Raw genomic sequence first — 8787 nt, forward strand, 5'->3', positions numbered from 1 at the left:
CATTAAAATTCCGGTCAAAAACCGTTCCGAAATCATTTACGCATTCTGAGTAACCCCGACTCAGAAGTCGCGAAAAGGGCAGTTAGTCAGTTCTGAGTAAAGGCCGTTTAGTCAGAACTGAGTAAGTGCGGTTTTGGCGACAACTGAGTAACCGTCACTCTGAACTGAGTAGCTGAAAGTTAGCGAGATTGAAACCCGCAGATAACACCATTAACTACGAATGGGTTTTCTAAAAACCACAAAACACCCGTCCGTGTATGAGAAAAACATGGGTTTATATAAACCATCGCTTAAAGGGTCCAAAGTAGGACCACTAACCCTATATAGGAATGAAACTCTTAAAAAAGTGGAAACTACACGGGCATTTTTATATGAACAAGATGACTTTTTTTTTATATCCTTGTGGTATTGAACCATTTTTGTTTTTCAAAAATCAATTTAGCGGTATACTGAATGGTATGGACCAAGGTGTGTATATATACAGGATGTGTTACCGAATATCGAATTCCCGATTCAGCCATTTTGGCTATTTAGGCTACACAACTATGCGGAACTCACGAAGTTTGTTTACCAACAAACCACAGAAAAGCTGAGCAAAAAATAAACAAACTCATTGAAAGCCCCGCTCACTCCTCTCCAACTTACTGTGAAAGTCGGAGAACCTCGTGTATCTAAGAACCGGTTTCACCGGTTTTGGTAAAACCGGTTAGACCAGCCTGCTATTCATGCAAGGAATTAGGCCGGAACAAATTTGAAATCCTTCTTTTCTCACTTGCAGTTGAAACATCACAAGGGGGTGTGTATGATAATAACAAAATATTCGAATTTTCGATAAACTGAAACAAATTAGACAACATCTTGTATGCAACAAACTTGCATGCAATCTACATTTCACAAAATAAAACAACGACCGGGATTCGACCTCATGCCCGCTGGCTTAGAAGATTTTGAGGCTATCCTCTACGCCACGGGCCATGCCGCAGGTTTATATACACGTTCACCTGGAGGACCTGCGTACACTCGGTGTATTCGAGCGACAAATGTTAAGAACCATCTTTGGCGGCGTGCAGGAGAACGGAGTGTGGAGGCTAAGGATTAACCACGAGCTCGCGCGACTCTACGGCGAACCCAGTATCCAAAAGGTGGTGAAAGCTGGTCGGATACGCTAGGCAGGGCATGTTGCGAGAATGCCGGAAGACTGTACTGCAAAACAGTTGTTCGCTACAAAGCCGGTAGGAACAATGCAAGCAGGGGCGCAACGTGCAATGTGATAAGACCAAGTGGAGCGTGAGATGGCGAATGTGGGATGTCCGAGAAATTGGAAACGGTTGCCATGGACCGAGTGAGTTTTAGGTATTATGTTCGTAAAGTTATTTCGTGAGACGGAATACTACGAAAATAAAATAAATAAATGTTCATAACCTAAAATACGTTTCTCCTATCTGCAAAGTTTTCTCATGCCAAATGAAGAGTTATGAAAAATATTCTGTCAATTTTAATCAATGCGATAGAGACGAACGTAAACCCTGTATAAGAAATTTAGCTAAAAACGTTAGCCAGCCGTGTTTTCGAGATTGTTCGATCATATACAGCTCTCTTTTTTTATCTCTTCACCTGAAATTGTTCGAATAATAACATGAATTATGAAATAACAGTTTTGGTCAACTCATAAACTTTGCATGTTATTTCATCAATTTGGATACGATTCCCCAGAATTTTCAAAATCCAAAAACATACTGTTTTTTAAACAGTCAGAACTCAGGAAAATAATTAACTAAAAATTAAAAAAATAATTACCGAATGAAACGTTAGAAATGTAGAAAACCATACTATATCTTTTTCATTTTATTTTTTGTAATAAAGAAGTTATGGATCAAAAACTCTGTGTTTGTTTGTGCACAAGCAAATAAAGCATGAATCATCTTAAATCTGGACGCACTGTTTATTATAGCATACCGCTCCTAATATTTGGATCTGGAATGTTTTCACAGTATTTTGATTTGGAATGCTTCCTCTTTCAGTGTTAAAAAATTTCATAACGATTCGTTTTGTTTCAAAAAAAGTTACACGTGGTGGAAGCCGCGAGACGAAAATTCATTTCGGACACCCATGTCAAAAACGTGGTCGGGTTAAAAAATCGCAAAATCGTTAAAAATTGTCAAATCAATCGTGTGCAGCGTTTTCAAACGTTTCCGTGAGATGTATACTATTGAGCGGCAGGTTCATATCAAGCGTCATAGTGGAACTAAGGATCGAAAAATGCATTTGAAGGTGTTGAAAACGTTCAAGGCAAACCCAGGGTAGTCGGACTATGTCATGACATCGCCAAGAAATTCAATGCCGACCGGTTCACCGTGAAAAGGATTCGTCTGCGCGAAGGAATAAGATCTTATCGGACCACTTAGCAACCAATCCGGACATTAAAGCAGAATGTAGTAGCCAAAGGACGTGCCCAGAAATTATAAACAAGGTTCTAATGAAGTACGACGAATGCATCCTCATGGATAACGAAACGTACGTGAAGATGAATTTTGGGCAGCTTCCTGGCCAAAATTTTTATAAAAGCACTGGTCGGAGTGATAAGCCCGGCCAGTTAAAATTCGTTTTTGCCGATAAGTTTGCAAGAAAGTGTTTGATCTGGCAAGGTATTTGCAGCTGCGGACGAAAATCTCCGGTTTTTGTTACAAACAAGACCATGCACTTCAAGATGTACAACGAGGAGTGCCTAAGAAAACGTATTCTTCCGTACAATAGATCTCACAAAAGACCAGTAAAGTTTTGGCCTGATTTGGCTAGCTGCCACTACAGCAAAGAGGTACTACACTGGTATCGGGATAACTGGGTGGATTTTGTCGAAAAAGAGATCAACCCACCCAACTGCCCTCAATTCCGCCCTGTTGAAAAATATTGGGCAATTGACAAGCAGAAGATGAAGAAGAATGGTAGGACGACTCGGGGTGCAACAGAGATGAAGAGATGGTGGAACAAAATAGTGTGTTAACTATGGAACATAGTTCGGGAAATAAAAATTTTGAAACGTTAGCAGCAATTATTTTGATGGTTAAACAGTATCAATGAAAACAAAAATCGAAAAAATGTGCGCAGTTACTATCAATAAGAAAATGAAATCTCATGATAAAATTGATTAAAAAAAACTGCAGATTTAATCTTGTAGAAACTGTTTCCACATTTCGTAATCTCTTAGCTGAAAACTTAATTTAATTTTTTTTTAATTTTACCTCATGCCAGAACAATTGTTATATTAAGTGGTTGCTTTCAAGTGGAAACTGATTTTTGAAAGGAATTTAACATTTATTAAACCAATGGAATAAAAACTGATCAATGGTTATCATACAATATATCTGAAACATAGATGTCACCACTTTTATTCATCGCTTAAACTTTGAGAGAAACATTTCCTCTCTCATGTTCCACAACCCTACTGAGCGAACTGTCGAAACGGTTAACATTATAATCTCTCGTTCTACGTCCAGTTGGCTCATTCGTTGCTAAGTCCTCACGCGGTTCGGTTCGTTACGGCAACATTCGTTCGTTTGTTCCTTTTTGTGCGGTGCTTCTCGTTTCTCCCACACCATTATTTTTCAGTCTGTCGAAAGAGCGCGCCGAGTTTTCTTCATCCCACCGTCCCTCATAACAAATAAGAACAGTTAGAAGAAAAGACATTTCGCGCGCTCGGCTCATCTGTGTATTTCCCCCGTTGCTGCTGCTGCCCCGGTTCCACTTGTTTTATTTTATTATCATACTTCGACAATCCAGTGTGCCGGCCGCGTGTATGCGCGTTGATCTACGTAGTGTTCATTTGTGAGTATTGTGTGTGACATATAGCTGAGTACACCTACGCTAGGAATACGAAGAACCGTTGTCAACTTTCTGCCTAAATTGCTCGGAATCACTCGTTTACTTACTACAGTGAGTTATCCGACTGGAAAGCGAGTGTAAAGTGTTTAAGCTCTGAGCTTTATGTTGTGTAACAACTGTGAGTCGGATTAAATATTGTGCATTAAAATTCCTCGTAACTGGAAGTTATTGGAACGAGCAATACTGTTTATTTTGAGAAAGTTTACTCAATAATGGCTTTTTGGAGCAACACAACTTCGATGTGCTTTGAAATGGGGAGCTGATGTTAATCGAACGAAGAAAGCATCCTGAATTAAAGTGATACCCGTACACAGAATCTATGTAGACTGCTGGGTACCAAAATTTCGACCAAAACAACAGAAGTCTAAAAGGAAAATATATTTATAAACTAGGAATCGTGAACACAAACGATAAGTATAGTTCTGTAACAAGGCTGTGAAATAGTGCTCGAGATAAATTTAGTATGTGCTTAAACTAGTTTCTCGAATCGTTAAAGAGTCGAATAAATCAAAAACACAAAATGACGGCTAGCAAGATTCAATCTCGTCCCAACAACTTTCTGTCGTCATCGGCAGCAACTCCTCGTAATAGTGCCTTTACGACCAACAATGATCCGAACCAGCTCCGGAGGAGCAACGTAAGCGGAACCAAGCGGTGCCTTTTTGGCGTCCCAGATTCCGGTGAAACTAAAAGACTGTACGAAGAGAGCGTTAGACAAGACCAGGAACGATTCATAAAGCGTTTCGGGTTTGATACTTTCACCGGTAAACCAGTAGGAAATTCATCGATCTCATCCCAGTCGTCTTCAATGCGCAGAAGCCCATCCCGGGATTACTCATCATCATCCGCGAGTTCGTCTAGTAGAGATGGAAGCTACGGAACCAGCAGAAACCACCGATAGGTAAGTTTCCCGCCAAAAACACATTCCCAACAGGTCAGGTTGTGTCGCCTACACGGTAAACAACTGGCGAATGGCCAAAAACAAATCGCGCCGAAATCGTGCGCATTCGCAAAAAATCGGCGCGTTCAACACCGAAACAACCACCGCACACATACACATCGAAGTAGGTAAAAGACACTACACAGAAGACAAATGAGCGTATACGCTCTCCTCCTACTCCGCACCTTTGTTCTCGGAGTTTCACCTTCCTTCCTATTTTGAGTTAACTTGACCCGCTTCTCAGTCCGAGCAAGATCCGCCTCAGTGTGCTATGAAGATTGTGCGATCGTACGGCCAAAGCTGGTGGAGGAAAAGGTATGAGACAGAGAGAATGAAAAAGGACTGCAAACAGGTCGTCAAAGAGATGCAGCTCAACCGAGTAAATTTGTGCGCGCCAAACGATCGTATCGGAGGAAATTCGGCAAAACAACGATGCGTATTGAACGATCGCAGCCTGTCTGTCTGGCCGGTGAGCCGGGTCCGAAATGGCGCGAAATTCAACTTCGAGTCGATTGCATCTATAGGCTATTTTTTTTTTTTTCGTTTCAGGTATACAGAATCGATTTGCGTCTCATTTTTATTGATTCTAGCGGCGGGAGGAGGACATTCGGCTCGACCGTCTGTCGGGGCGCTAATTTGTTTGCCCGCTATTAGCTTGGAGTGTCGGCGTGTTGCTTGACATTTTGGAAGCCATTTGTTTCCTGTTCGATTGCAAACCTGTTGTCGAGAGTTTGGCGCCAGTTGATGAGTGACATTTTGCCACAGTCAATCATCGTCGCGTCTGGTGATAAGAACATTTGAATACATCGCTTTTCATGGTTATGGGATGTTGAGTTATTTTCTTAAAATGTCTTCTAAAATTTGCTCTAAATTTCCCTGCACATTTCTCACGCTGATCATTAAATCTGAAAAAACATCGATAACAATTTGACACTACATCCGGACAATATTTTCAGGTATTTTTGTGGGGAATCCAGGAAACAATTGAATCTTCAAAGCGCCTTCAAATGGTTTGCTTCTAATTAGTGTGTTCTTGAATCAACGATTATTTGCAAGAAAAAGCATAATTGAACAACGTAGAGATGACTTCAATCACTAACACACTAACCTGCTCTTAATGAAGGTGTCTAGCTTTCTTAAAAAAATATTAATGACTATCACTTCACCGATTTTCGTCCGCCTGATCTCCTATAGTGCAGCACAAGCCCGGGACCTTTTTAATCATATAACTGGGATGACTCCGGATAAAGACGTCATCCTACACAGACTCGAATTACTCGCCTAAGATGTACTTTATGGTTAACCAAAAATCTTATCCCCTCATTTTTTTTTCTCGTTAGAACCGGCTCTCCTTGGGTACTTGTGGCGGCTCCACTTGCGGCGTATCCACGAGATCAACAACGCATAGGGTGTATTGTAGTTTCTATCGTTAGATTGGACGCACTCTACTCCGATGTTTGTCGACGATGGAGTCATCAAACGTCATTTGCGAGTTGCTGCAAATTCCAATCTTTAGCAGGATAATCTTTATCCTAACTCTGACCCACCTTATCGGTTGTCGTGCGAGAGCCCAATAACGTATTTTTAACGTGCCTTCGTAGGTGTCATTGCAAGTCGGGTAGCGTGGCGATATCATCTGTCTGAAACGTTAAAGGTTGAAACTCCATGAAAATTTCGTGACTGGTCAAAAACTGAATCATGTATAAGATCGATCACACCTCCTCTCTCAGAACTTCCAAGGATTGACGGCTCACACTCTACAATAGCTTTTTTCTGCTTCATTGGATCGCCGAGGTGTTCCACACAATTCACGTGAAAGCATCTGTCTGTAGCCCTTGCCGATCTTTCGACGCCTAATTGACGTGGCTTTCGTAGACGACCAGCTTCGTCTATCTTCACACCCAGATACACTTAATAAGAACTATTTCGGTGTTCTAGTTATCTATCCATGCACCGGCTTTCGGAGCGTATCCAACTCTCCACTGCCTCAATCGCTGCACTGGCACGTATCTGCACTTTGTAGAGGAGCCCAGATTACAAACTCAAGGGTCTTTAGACAAATGTTCGTAACTCAGTCTCAGTTCCGAATAGACAATGTTTCATGAAGTTCATGATAACTCGAACTTTTGTAAGTATGTATGCTGGTTATCCACCATGGGTGCTCGGATTCACCGCAGTTTCTGCAAGTATGTATGTGTGTTCACAATTCCGTTTTCACGCACTCATGGGTTTCTTCAAGAAGCTATAGTAAACAAAAAGACGACATCTGAACCCTTTCAAGATAATACACTGTGGTGCAGTGTTGCTTCAAAATGGCCATTAACAAAACTTCTCGTGACTGTTGTTTTGGATAAACAGACAAAGTTGATCAATATTCTATTACTTCAGGTTTTGGTTACATTTACTTTTTTTGATATTGATTAGAAATAATAAAGCAATGATTTGCTTATCTAATGTGTTAACATTAGCCTTAAAATCCAATCGGAACATTTCGTCTTTTTCTTTGAGTCTATTTAGGGTTTCTAAGATTGGGTTGTTTTGTCAGTCCGAGTAATTCCATGATGTAAACATTATTGACAAATGCATCTTCTTTAGACACATTCTACGATTAAATAGATGAAGACATGTTAGCAAAATGTTACTTGCATTCAATATATGCTCGTCTATACATTCTGTTTAACACGAAAACCCTAATGAATATAAAATAAAGCCTTAGAAAATTCTATTAAAAATTTGTTTCAAAAACTACTGGTTGAAAATAAATATCGGATTTAAACTTCGGATTGCTTTGAAATGTGCTAATAGCAATATGGAAAAATTATTGCGGCTGTCCAAAACAAATAGTGTCGCCGACAGACGTTGATGAACAAATGGTAGTTTTTGTTTAGTCAGTGCTGGCTGGAGCCTGAGCTTGATTGATGATCCAACAACGGCGGTGTTTTCAACAACTCACCAAGGTCACACTGTTATGGCGGGCGCGTGAAGTTCGAGAAGAAACACACCAACCATCTACCAAATCATGCCAGAAACGAACGACGGACGCTTCATTGGAAGTTCAAATATCAATTGAGGCATAAACTCGTCATCCAAATCGGGCAAATGTGCCGAATCAATATGGAAGCGATAAAAAAGCGCTAATGGCAACGCGCGCTTTACACTCAGCTTGTTGGTGCTGCTGTTCTTGGGGATGGGAGGGAAAAAATGCAACCCCAACGAAAGCAACAACATCAACAGCGAAACTTCACAGCTCAACCAAACGAGTACACAAACAATAAACAAATCAAACCCTTAAAAAACGACTCAAGCTGACCAATATGGATATCGGTGTGATAGGACAGAAATTGATTGAGGAAATAATAAAAAGAGGGAATGACATGAGGATTCCCCCGGAGGGCAGAAGAACGCGGGGAGGGATTGTTTGCATTGAAGTGCATTTTTATGGCTTCACTCTACAGTTTGATGATGTTTTATATTTTTGTTTATCTGTTTTCCTCTGCCCGAGTATGGAGTCTTCGCGACTGACTCAAACAAACACCCCAAAATGGTTTTGTAAGGCAGTTTTGATGAAGGCAGCCAGCAGGCAGGGAGGAACCCGTTTTTAAGATCCCAAGATCCCATATGAATGTCTTTTGAGTGGAAGTGCATGTCATAAAGCAGCAGCAACACCACGGAATTCAAACGGCCAAATAAAACGACGACGCTGAGCCGTCGCTCGGTTGGAAGCTTCAAGCAAGAGTCGTCTGGCGGGAGGGCGGACGGGCAATTAAAGTGCCATTTTTCAATCGCGGATTGTTACCCAGTCACCGTCATCAGTCCCGTACTTGGCCGATCCCCTATAGAAGAAGTGTGTTGTCCTTAATGGTGATGTTATTGAACGTAAATGACCGGCAGCCCGAAGTCCGGTATGGTCATCGAACAACGGACGGGCGCGCTGCATTTTAAAAGTCCTAAATGCATTGGGCTCTCTC

This window comes from Uranotaenia lowii, chromosome 1 (genome assembly GCF_029784155.1).
Source record: "Uranotaenia lowii strain MFRU-FL chromosome 1, ASM2978415v1, whole genome shotgun sequence".
In the NCBI taxonomy this organism is placed as follows: Eukaryota; Metazoa; Arthropoda; class Insecta; order Diptera; family Culicidae; genus Uranotaenia; species Uranotaenia lowii.